A 12,893-nucleotide genomic window follows, 5' to 3' on the forward strand; every position below is an offset into this window, starting at 1 on the left:
TATGGTAAGTATTTTTTTTTATATTTCCACTTGGACACATTAATGATACGGTATTTTTGAAAACTAAAATAAAATCCACAATTTTTATGTCATTCAATTCTGTTCAATCTCACACTGTCTTTTGCATCACAGACTGAAATTAAAGACATTTTTTAAACTCAGAGTGCAAGTGGAGTATATGTCCCAGAGCTAATTCTATTATTTGAGATAATAAAAATGTTTATCATAGTAAAAACTAGGTTTTGTTAACTTTATCAATTTACGGTCAAATCTTGTGTTTTCATTACAGCTGCCATATTATTATGAGATAGTCACCTCTTCTTGTATGATCTGAAATTTACTGTATTAGTGTTGTTCCTACATCATCATAATAGTTAGCTAATGCCTTTAAAAACTAACACCAGCAAACCAACATGAATTACTTAAACCCACATAGCAAACAGGTCTGACCCAGATCTGGCATCAGCTGCCACTTCTGACTGACTGTTGTCATGGCAGGGTGTCTGTCAACCAGATGTGGGCCAGGTCTGGCAATGATGACACTATTTATGTTCCTTTTCCTGTTTTATTTAGAAGACCCAAATGGCATGTTGCAATACTATACTGCTATGGTAGCCAATGTTTTAAATGCAGGTTTGAAAGGTTTGTGAGTGTACACTTTATCCAAAACCTAGTGAGGGTTTACTCATGTTTACCACTGGGTGGCTGTAACTCAGGAGGTAGAGCAGGTCACCTACTGATCGGAAGGTTAGTGGGTAGTAGTAAGCACTCAGTTTAGAAAAAGTGTGTGATTGGGTGAATGTGACGTGTTGTATAGAGCACTTTGAGTAATCCGGGAGCGTAGAAAAGCGCTATATAAGAATCAGTCCATTCACTGTCTGAACAGAGTTTCCTCATGTCACTTTTGCGCTATTATGTTCCAGCACATGTTGTTATTACATGGCTTGATTAAGGTACACATTAGGCTGACATCTGGGGCCAGAGCTAAAACTTATCTGAGCCAGCACAGGACCAGCAGTTTGTCTGCAACTGGCCTTTTGCTGGCCCATGTGTTGGCCACCTCTGGTAAACCAGATCTGGGCCACCAAAGGGCCGTCATTCTTTGTGGTATGTGGGCCATGTGTAAGCACATTGTGTGGGCCAGATCCAGGCCATACCAATTTTGCTATGTGGGAATTGGATAACAGCAAAGCTAACTTGAGGCCATATTCATTATACTGTATAAATTAATAAAGGACAATTGAAACGCTTATCCCCCCACCCCACAGAACAGTGGTATTTATAAAGAAATACATTTTTGTATTTTTCACCCCACATTGCAAAGCCATAACATCACAACATCGTGATTGGTCAGTTGCAATGATGATTTTGGACCAACATTATTCTGAAAATGCAGAAACAACACTTACACAATCACTCCTCTCCATATGCATTTTTTTCCCTGAGAAATGAGGCCACCCCAATGTACAAACGGCTGAACGCTCCTGACCCTGTGCAGTCCTCATCGCAAATAACTTGGAATAAAAATGTTGTGCATGAAATATTATTAAGCACACAGCGTGGTGCGGCATCAGCCGGTGATGAGATCCACACATCCACACATCCACATCCACACATCCAGCTATTTTACTGCCAAAGACAAAGAGAGCGAGAGACGGGAGAGAGAGAGGAGAGAGAGAGAGAGAGAGAGAGAGAGAGGAGGGTTGTGCGCAGCGTTGGTGCCAATGGGCGCAGGGCTATCTAATTAAACCCCTACCACGTAATCCCAGCTACACCATCCCCCCGTTTAAATCCACTCCGCCGGCGCATACCACTTAAACACATTGCCCTCCCCTGCCGTCCTGTCCAGCCCAGGCTCCTGGAGGAGAGAAAGCTGCCACCACAGCAGCAGTACCATCACTGATGCCTGTCGCCTGCACGGTATCATGGTTTGAAGGGTTCGGCTGCTGTAGCCAGGGGCCACTAAGTCAGTCACTCAGCCTGCGCGTGTGTGGATGTGTGTGAGCGTGCACTGACAAGCGGCAGTAAGAGCACGCGACCGGTCCAGCGACGCTGTTCAGCCAGGAGCTCCGGTCGCACAGAGCACAAGAGCGAGCCGAGACGAGCATCTCTCCCTGTCCTGCAGCAGGGATACCCTCCTCACCGGCACCGACACTGCCTCGCCTATTCGGGTAAGAGGAGCGGGTCGACGTTATTGCTTCAGTTTAGCTTGCTTTTATGCCTAATGTATTCTAGGGCTAACATTCAGTTTCTGGAAAGCGGCGCAGACGCTTTTGTTTACTCGCGGAAACTGTTCGTTTTCCTGCTGCGCGGTGCTGATAAACCGCGTGAACAGACCAGTCGAGCTGAAGATATTCCCGCCTGTAGTATGTGTGTGTTTTTGACTGTTTGTGTCGTTCTCCGGACATTTCTTTAAAATAAAAGGAGGAGAAAAAACAAGGCTGTTTTTGTACAGCCAATAGGATGAAAGCAGTGTAGGTCTGCCATTTTTATGAATGATCTTCACGCGGGGCAAAAGGATGGAGGCGCGTGGCGCTTCTCTGGAACTTCCTTCCCTGCTCTGAGGTCTCAGGTTTGGGCTGCACTGAAGCCTCCGGAAGAAGAGGCAACATCTTTGCCTGCTGGCTTATTTCTAGCCTGATAGTAAATGCGTTACTAGTTAACCACTGAGTGCAAAGCATTTCCGTTCAGAGGAGCCTACGTTAATCACGCTCTTTAATTGCATGATGCATTTTTGCCTAATGTGGAGTTTATAGAAATTTCAAACTAACATCTTTGTTTCTTTTGTACCAGCTGTGTATGCCTGCTTATCAAATAAGATAGTACCAACAAAGACTAGCCCAACATTTCAGGTTGTGATGTATTTTTTTCTCTGTGAGTGAGGTTAGTTCACTGTTCACGGTTGTTAACACTTTTCCTGGGCATCCACTGTGATTATTACATATCAATACTGGACTGAGAACTGGGTGGGGTGTGCACAAGAGGGAACCAAGAAACAATGAGTGGGAAACACAAACTTTATCAAATATAAACATAAACTACTAGAAAATTGACAAGTTGGCAAGTTGTCATTGTGAAGAGACCTGCCTGCATAAATATGTATTATGAAGCATGTATGCCCTGTAACGATATGCCAGGGACATTAAAGCACAACATCCAACTCAGGGGCTAACAAAAAGCAGTAAATATGTTGGTAGAATTAAAGAAGAAAGTCATTTTGATTTAAGTACACTTTTGCAATGTGATGGAGTGAATCAAACCAGTGTGAGGCACATGTTGAGGGAATATTGTAATGGTTTGCATCTCGAATTAGCAATAAAGAACACATCATTGTTAGAGATGGGCATGTCAAGTAAAATATATATTCAATATTCACTGGGAACTGTTCTTCCACTCACGCTCTAAGCCAGTGGTCCCCAACCTTTTTTGTTCCACGCACTGGTTTATGTCCAACAATATTTTCACAGACCAGCCTTTAAGGTGTCTGTATAAATACAACAAAATAAAACCAGTACCAGTACCAAAAAAAGAAGATTTATTCACAACACATGGGAAGAGACCCAGGGAAACTGAGTTAATGATAAAAATGATAAAAAAAAAAAATAACGCTAAAAACTGATAAAAACCCTGAAAACCATGACTTTCACACGTGAGCCTCAACTCTCAACAACTCACGGACCAGTACTGGTCTGTGGCCCGGGGGTTGGGGACCGCTGCTCTAAACAACTCAGGAATGACTGTTCTGGCTGATGTGTAATGTGCTAGCTTAATGGTGCAACATAACGATAAACTGGACTTCCTCTAAGTTCTGAACACGTTCCGAAAAATATGTTTTGCTGGCTGTCGTTGTCTCTGATTGTGTTTGTTATTACCTGTTTGTACAGCAGCACCAACTATGACTGTGACAGACACTTTGCCAGTGGAATAGCTGGTAGTTAGTGGGTCATTTTTATAATTTTTGTTGTTTTGTTTAGCTTTAATGGTAAATGGTCTGTATTTGTATAGCTTTACTTTTTTTTTTTTTTTTTTTTAATCTTTATTTAAAGTAAACAAATTTACATATAAAATGTACATACACATACAATTACATATACAAAACCATGAACACATACAAAAAAGGAGAAACAAGGAGGAAAGTCTAGCATCTGAGTCCACACAACGCTCACAAAACTTACAGTTTTAATTCGTTCCAGGGGAAAACTTTCGCAAGTTTCAGGTCCATTGTTCGTCTTCTCCGCAGATCTGTAATGATATGTTTACTCACCACATCACTACTTATCATCTTTTGTTCTAACACTCCTTTGACACGAGTTTTCCAAATATGTGTGTTTATTACACACATTACTAACCAAAAGAGTCTCCTTTTGTCCTCACACATTTTTTCTTTAAACAAACCATATTTAACTGCTTTAATATTAACTATATAGCTATGTATAGCTTTGCTAAGGACCCCAAAGCGCTTCACACATTCAGTCATCCACCCATTCACACACTGATGATGGCAAGCTGCATGTAGCCACAGCCACCCTGGGGCACACTGACAGAGGCGAGGCTGCCGGACACTGACGCCACCGGGCCCTCTGACCACCACCAATAGGCAACGGGTGAAGTGTCTTGCCCAAGGACACAACGACCAAGACTGTCCAAGCCGGGGCTCGAACCGGCAACCTTCCAATTACAAGGTGAACTCCCAACTCTTGAGCCACAATCGCCCTAAAGTGCATATTACATTACCACACTTGTTTGGCATTAGTAGTACACTGCATTCAACCACCCAGCAGTAAAATCAAGGAAGATATGTAGACAAGACAAAGGACAGTCATCTTAATGACTGTTTGAGTATTAGAAAATCGTGACTAACCCCAAATGTTACATTAGTTAACATTAAATAATATTATTTACAGTGATGCATTAAAGGAAGACAGTGGAATCTTTTTTTCCAACATAATTTGGACTTATGGTACTTTTAACATAACATATCATTTTTGAAAGGGCAACCCCCCCCCCAAGGATGGGGCTGTGACACCCCAGACTCCCTGCTTTAGGTGCACCCCTGTTTAGGACCTCTGCTCTGCTTTTTCCTGGAGATAGCACACCAGCTTCGCTGATAACACGACACATTGTCTCTGTCTTTTCTTTCCTAAATGCCACACAGCTATTGCTCGCCTTCTGCATAATCCTTTCAGATTTACCATCAGGCTTGGCACAGGGCGCAGACAAGCGAAATTTGTGCAGGCAGTCAGGAATACTCAAAGGAGCTGCATGATTGGCAGCTCATGGTGGGGGGGTGGGGGTGAAAGCCTTTGTGGTCATTCTCTAGCTGTCATTTAGGGCAGCTAATGACGAACAGAATGATGAGAGAGACCATTTTAACATGGCCATTTTCAGCCCGACCCCAGGTTAATGGGAACGTGGAGGCACGGCCCCAACAAATTGATCCGTGTTTGGGGCTTGTGTTGTAAGGGAACCTGCTGAATTCTGTCTGAAGCGAGCAGAATTGTGCTACTCATGTTTTTGGTGGGTAGAGGCAGCATTTAGCCTGCATCTGCTTGTCTAGTTGTTACATAAGAAGATAAATGTGTGCTGGAGCACTACTCTCTCAGTCACTTGGACTCATAAGCACCCCCGCCTGCACACACACTTCTAACTCGTGCTTGTATATACACATGAAAAGAGGTTTTAACCCTGAAGCACCTTGCAAAAGATCGATGTCGCAGTCAACGTGTATATCAATGAGGCAAGTGAGTTGCAGAGTTGAGGAAATGGCCTCATTAGTATCTCTTACTCTCTTTGGTGGTTTTTTCACGCATTGCTTCTGTGTGAATAATGCATCCCTTTCTATGTTCTACACTGCAGGCTCTCACATTATGGGAAACAATGTAGCCTTGCTCATTTATGTGACCCTGCTCTCACATAATGCCGCCAGAAATTCTTGACAAGATAGATGCCCCTGACTGCTTGCATGCATGGGAATACATAAGTACGCAGCCTCAAAGTCACTTTCAATTAAGGTTACATGTGAAGGCAGGTCAGCAGGGACATTCAGACTCAGCATCTTGGAGATCTTTCTTGAAGAGACACAAGGAAATCCTGTGAATCTGTAGTGGCGACAGCTCAGGAGGTAGAGCAGGTCATCTGCATGGTTCGATACATCCAAAGTATACTCGGGTAGGATACTGAACTTAATGGTGCATTTCCGATGCAATACTCGGAGTGTTAATGTGTGTAAAAACAAAGTGCTTGTATTAATAAGGGTGATTGAGGCGTGCTGTTTAAAATGCTTTGAGTGCTCAAGTAGGAAAGTGCTATGTAAGAACCAGTCCATTTATCATGTGACTGAGGCCGGGGAAACGTACATGTCCAAAACAGCTCCAGGCTTAAAGTTGGGTTAACTACCCCACCCCTGCAAAAGTGTGCTGTTTGTACATCTTCCAGTAACCTGATAGATTCGAAAGGTCAGAGGATTTTTATTTATTTTTCTCTGAGGAGAACTCCAAGGCCTTTCCGGGAAAAAAAACCAATACAAAACAAAACAGTCATTATGCGAAAAGAGAAGAGAGACTTCAAATGAGTGTAAAATGGATCTGTGGTCTGTAGCATAACACAGTAATGGGTGGAAATGGAAATCGTTCAGTTTATCTTTTACAAGAGTGATATTACATTTAATTAGCAAAATGTGAGCAGTCACTTTCCCATGAACCTGTCAGGGTTCCTGGGTCGGTGACCCAGTGTTTTCGGTTTTGTTCATGTTCAGTTTATTTTGCCACTTCCATGTGCTCACTTCCTGCTTTTCCTGTGTCAGCTCATCTTGTGTCATTAGCCAGATTATGTTCAGCTGTGTACTCACCGGTCTCTCATTATCATCCTCATCAGTCTGTGTATTTAAGCCCTCTGTTTCTACTCGTTCACGGTCGTGTCATTGATGTTAATGTCGTCTGTATGTTCAGTTCGTCAGCCAGCCAGCCAGCCAGCCAGCCAGCCAGCCAGTCCTTTGTTCATTCATTCATTCATTCATTCATTCATTCATTCATTCAGTCAGTCAGTCAGTCAGTCAGTCAGCCAGTCAGCCAGCCATTTCCTATCTCTGTACTGTTTGTTCACTCCTTCGGCAATAAACATCCACCTTCACCTACCTGCCTGTGAGTCCAGCGTTTGGGTCCTCCTTCTCTCATCCACGACACTATTCCTGACAGAACCATCATAACTGGATTTTAATGATGCTGCTAGGTACCAATGTACACAAGACTTTCTTTGTTTAAATGATTCACGGCCCTTTGAATTTCTCTTATAAGCAACTTAAATAATCTGTATAGTCAAACTGTGATTTTTCTAAATAAAATTTGAACAGGATTTTGTTGATTCGGTGACACGTTGACTCAATTCATTCTGCGAAAGCAACATGATCACCTACTGTACCTAAACCACATAACTAACAAAAACAAGACATTATTAATGCCCCAATAAGTTGGATCATCTTCGTAACGTTGGTACGCGATTGCTGTCAATTTTGTTTCGTAACAATTTTGTATCAATAATACTATAAACCTTTATTGCTTCGATAGAGCCATGCCTCATGTAAGTTAATGACTCAACGTGTTGGCAGGGTTTCTCCATGATTTGCATGTTTCAAATTTTGGTAAATGGACTTGTAATAGAAAGTGATTTACTACTTACTCATTGTGAACACTTTAAGTATTTTCTATTACAAGCATCATTTACCCAGTTACAAACATTGATGACAGTTTCTTTTCTATGCCTAAATGCCTTGTCTAACATTCGGGCACACACTCTCATGGATGTATTGGGGGGGAAACTTGGGGTTCAGTATCTTGTCTGAGGATACGTCAACATGCAGAATGAAGCAGCACGGAGTCGAGCTACCGACCTCCCGATTTGCTCTACCTTCTGTACCACAGTAGAAAATGTGGTATTCGTGGGACCACACTGCTTAAAGTGTTAAAAAGACAAAAATCTTAATTTATTTAGATGGAACCTCAAAACTGTAGCAACTGACTGTGCTGATAGTAATAATGCTAACTAACAGAAATAGTTTGATAGTAATTTCTTCATGCATGCTCAATCATCCAGGTAAGTAAATCCTCAAAAGTTGATTCTGTTCATCAGATGAACAGATTCAACTATAAATAGTAAATGTGTATACATTTCGCTTCAGAGATATCAACTGAAGTTGAAATGATTCCAAGCTGTACTCTCATGTAATACCACTTTGAATCACAAGGTGGCACAGCAAATCATTTTACACTCACCACCCAGTTGGTGAGTGGTTGGTGGAGGGTGGTCGCTGTTGCCAACCGATTGCAAAGAAGAGGCTGCACCAAAATCCTCTGTGTGGTTGCTTTGGTCGCTAGCAGATTGCTGTTGCCACCAATGGTTGGTGCCCAGACTAATAACAAGGAGATTTTTGGTGCTGCACCGTATTCCTTTTTGCGACCAGTTTCACACTAGTGTTTGCCAGCAGCCCCTCTTTATGCCTGTGTACAATGGGCTTTAACAATTGATTTTACAGCAGCTTCCACAAACTTTCCAACTGGTTTTGGAATATGCATTTTTCCCTTGCAACTTGTGGTTGCCATATCATCACTGACTGGTCTGTGAGCCTGTCTGACCGGGGTTTTAACATGGCCTGATTTCCAACATGAGGCATAATATTGTTAAGCTTATGTTAGCTCAGATGGACATAGATCCTGTTTCTGTCACACTTACTTGTTTCGGAAGTTGAAAGAGCACAGATGACACAGCTTCCTAAAAACAAGCTTAGAAATATTAGATTAGTTAGAAGTCATCCATCAAGATAGAAATAGATGTAAATGTTTGAAGCCGACTTAAAAGAAAAAAACAACAGTTATTTAAGTTCAGCATAATCTGGAAGAATCAAAGCTAGTTCATAAAAAGAACTGTTAAAATCATGCCGCAAAGGCAGAGTTTGGTGTGACAGGTACGTCAAACTGCAAAAAAGATTAGATCCTACATTTCCCACAGGGCAAGAGACTAATGTCCACTTTCACCAAGCCCAACTCTCCTTCAAATAACACAAGAAAAATTCAATGAATCCTGTTCTAAAGGTGCTCTGGTGACATCAGCGTGACATTCCAGGGTTACAAACCTACAGAAGGTATTCAACTATAACTGCTTTTTTAGACTCAGTAGCATTTTTTGATTACACTTCACACATGTGTAAAACGAGTGGAGTGCTCCTTAAAAAGACACAAAACTACGCCAAACTTCACACATAGCTTGAGGGTCGTGAATGCTACATGATCATTATGGGATGAGTGGGAATCAGCAACTCAGACAGAGATGTTTTCATGGTCATCTCTGTGTGTGGATGTGTTTTCACGTGATCTGTTCGGGAGTGGGATGTAACCCACAAGGGTTAACGCAATGTCCATGCATCCCATGTGCGCCGCCGGCCACATAATCTGCTCTGATCCTAGTTGGGAGGGGTGTCTTCTGACTGTCAGACATCCAGTCTGATAATGACTGCGATAAGGCCGAGAGAGCAGCTGCTCTGCTGGAGGTGGATGTTTAAAGCAAAATGCTAAAATCCAAAGATTTTACCTATCAGTCCGAGGTGAACCTCCATTTACTCTGTGGGCTTATTAGAGCATCGGTCCTGGGTAAATTAGCACAGTAGTGCTTTGCATTTTATGAGCATCTTTTGAATCAAGCGAATGAGACATGAAGCTTAATCAAGACTATTGTTCAGGCTCCTTATTGTAAGGAGATCTAGCTACTCTGTCTCAAATCTCTGTCTGAAATCAAAAGGAAACAATCTGAGTTCTGGATTTGACAGAAGTGTTTTGTGACGCTTCTTTTTGTCCTCTAATAAAAGGACCGAAAATAAGTGAAGAAGGAAAGAGCAGGGAGTTAAAACAATAAAGTAGCTAGTGAAAAACAATAAAACAGATCACAGGAAAGCAAGAAGACTCTGAGTGGAGGTTTTATTTATGAAATGACTGTAATTCTGCTTGTTTGCCTCTTGATCTCTCCTTGCCTCTCCTCTTGCCATTAGGAGGCTGAAAGGGCAGCCAATTACTCCCTGAGCTCGGTGTGCAGTTTGGCTAATGAAGCCAGGGGAGGAAAAAAAATGTGTGAGAGCAGGTTCTTTAGCATAAAAGGGCCACAAGCTCTCAACTGATAAGGCGTGGTGGGGAACACACAAACATGCACACGCGCTTCAGATCATATCTCAGTGCAGCTTTATCTTCCATGTCTCTCCCAGACCACAAAAATATTTCACTTTAGTGTCTTTAGAGCGATTTCTCTCTTCTTCTCTTCCGTTCAATCAAATCTCTTCCTGTCCATCCACAAAAATACCTCTCTGTCTGTCTCTCTGTCCATTTCAAAAGGCTCCCTAAGAAGCGAAAAGTAGTTTAATTAGTCCCTTCACTCCAAGAAGCTGTACAGTAGGAGAGAAAACAAAAATATCTTCTGTTCTCAGGGCGCTCCCCTGACTCTTCGCTCCTCCGGGCTTTCTCTCTCAATTTAGATGCCTCCCTTCCACCTGAACATAATGCAAGGAATTTTATGGAAGAATAACCACCAGCTGTGTCTCCACCTCAGTCTCATAAACATAAACAAAGTGGTGGTTGTTGTCGGGTCTGTGTTTTCTTATTTATTTATTATTATATATGTCACTTTAATTGTATTGAACATGGAGATAAAATGTTCCCGGTGACAAATTCAGCCCGTGCCTCGGAACAGTCAGTTAAGCGTCGCTCTCCACCAGTAGCCTTCTTGCAGGGCTCCCGCGACAGTAACAGAGAGCCAATCAGAAATAAGAAAATCGATCTGGGATCGGCTGGTTTGTATGCATTTACAAGCAGCCGTAACAACTGCCGACTCATTTCTCCGGCTGCTGGTGCAATCACACAGCAACCTCCTTCTGTCGAACTGTGAGCAAAAGAGCAGCATTATTCTGTGGAGTCTGCTCGGTTACTGTAAATGCGCTTCCTGTCTTTCAGGCCGTGGCATGGTGCTCTTATAATGTGAACAGCTTTTTTCCCCCCTGTTCCCTCATTTGACACAGTCACTTGTATGTTTCTGGAGACTCTTTTTCTTTTGTCTCCTTTGCAGCTGGGAATATGACTTTTTGCATACTGACTGATCACACTAATGAGCACGTATTGATGCTGCTGCTGCTTCAGAGCTGTTGGTTTGAATTACCGCTAATCAATGGCATCGTATGAGGAAGGGATCATACAGGTCTGTGGACTCCCTGCGAGTAACTACCTACTGCAACGCTCCCCTGAGTACTACATACCTTAAGGGGCTTTCCTTTTCTGTTTGCCTTCCTACCACCAATAGGAGGGCTAGTGTGACATATTAGTTGGCATAGCAACAGCTAGAATGGTGTCGATGGTAGTAGCCTGCAAAAGGAACTGTCAGAAGGTGGTGGTAGTGCTCCTGAAAAGTGTTTACCAGCCCCCATTAAACAAACAAGAAGGAAAACATGTTACTAAGTTCCAGGTGTGGCAGGTGTGGCAGGTGTGGCGTGGTGACGTTAGAAGCTACTGAACGAGCAGGAGAAGCTTGGAAAACCAAAGACTAATTAGAAAGAACTTAAAATGAAAGGTGAGAGAGTGTAACTGCGTAAAGTTAGCCTGTTAGCAGTTAGCAGGGTGGTGGGAGATCTAGTCGAGTAATTGCCAGGATATCATTTTGTATTTTTTCCCAACTTTCCCATCTGTACTGATTAATCTTTTGGCTCACTGTGGTGAGGGATAGCATCTAGTAAAACACAGGAATTCAGATCCACCTCAGCTGTTTTTACTTACTTTATTATCTAATTTCAGATTCAGCACATTGTTTCACTTTATGTGAATACCCAGTCAGAGGAAATGCTAATGAAGCTTTAACAAATTGAAAAAAACTATTTCTCAGGTAGCTAAGGTCCAAATCCCACTATAATGCCACTGTTATGTTTTTATGTATTTTTTTTTTTTCTTATGTGGCAGTTCTCTGTGTCACAGTATTAAAGGCATTCTTACATCCAGACAAATCAGTCTACAGTTACATCACTCAAACGGTCCTCCACAGAGCTGGAGAGTATCTGTCTTGAAATAAAAGGCAGGAAAAAATCCACAGATGGGGTTCCAAGATCTTTGATAGTTTATTATTCCTTCAGTGTCAATACACAAAAAGGAATACTTCCATTAAAGGTCATAAGATCTCTGAAAAGATTCCTCTGATCCTAAAATACCTATTGATTTGGGCCAGGGCTGAACTGGTGCCATGCAAAATGGTTTACATTACAGACATTATTCTTTTCAGTCATTGATTTCCTTTTCTAATTTGTAGCTATTCTCATGGGGTCAAACATCATTCTGTGACTTCATGATGATAATTGCTGAATCTTTGCAGCACAGTGGCAAAATACTTTTTCTGACTAAAAGATTAAAGCATTATCTTATAGCATAACACTTATACTGTGAAATTTACCCCATAATCATTCTGTAAATAATAAACCACTCCCTAAACTCGCTAGTTTCTGAATGAATGTCGCATAAAAATAATGCTAACTGTAATATCTTCCTTTGTTTCTTCCACCATGAGAAACATGATCGGCTAATTCTCCTTCAAATTACCCTTGACTCTGGGGTTGGCTTAGAGCTGGAGTTGGTCCCTGAGTGCTGCACACAGCTGCCCACTGCTCTTAATACTTGGTTGGGTTAAATGCACATATAGAAAGATTTCCCCATAATAGGATAACCTTACTTAATTTAATACGAATGCTACCTAAACATACTCAATCCTAAGCTTAGTTGTGGATTTAATGCCGTTGCTTTCAGCTGTGGTGCTTCTGCTGCATCACTTAACTGATGTCACATGTTACATCAGTGTTTTATGTCCCTGCCTCTGAATTCATATTC

General features: G+C 42.0%; 1 protein-coding gene across 1 annotated transcript in view; it reads left to right on the forward strand.

Moving 5' to 3' along the window:
- The first annotated feature begins 1,810 nt into the window (after positions 1-1,810).
- LOC120726686 (hippocalcin-like protein 1) overlaps positions 1,811-12,893 on the forward strand; it is a 52,987-nt gene continuing 41,904 nt past the window's right edge. The window contains exon 1 of the mRNA XM_040020460.1: positions 1,811-2,171. The gene's annotated coding sequence lies outside the window, so the exon portion shown is untranslated. The remainder of the gene's footprint in view (positions 2,172-12,893) is intronic.

The sequence above is a fragment of the Simochromis diagramma genome, unplaced genomic scaffold (genome assembly GCF_900408965.1).
Source record: "Simochromis diagramma unplaced genomic scaffold, fSimDia1.1 OVJJ01000753.1, whole genome shotgun sequence".
Lineage (NCBI taxonomy): Eukaryota > Metazoa > Chordata > Actinopteri > Cichliformes > Cichlidae > Simochromis > Simochromis diagramma.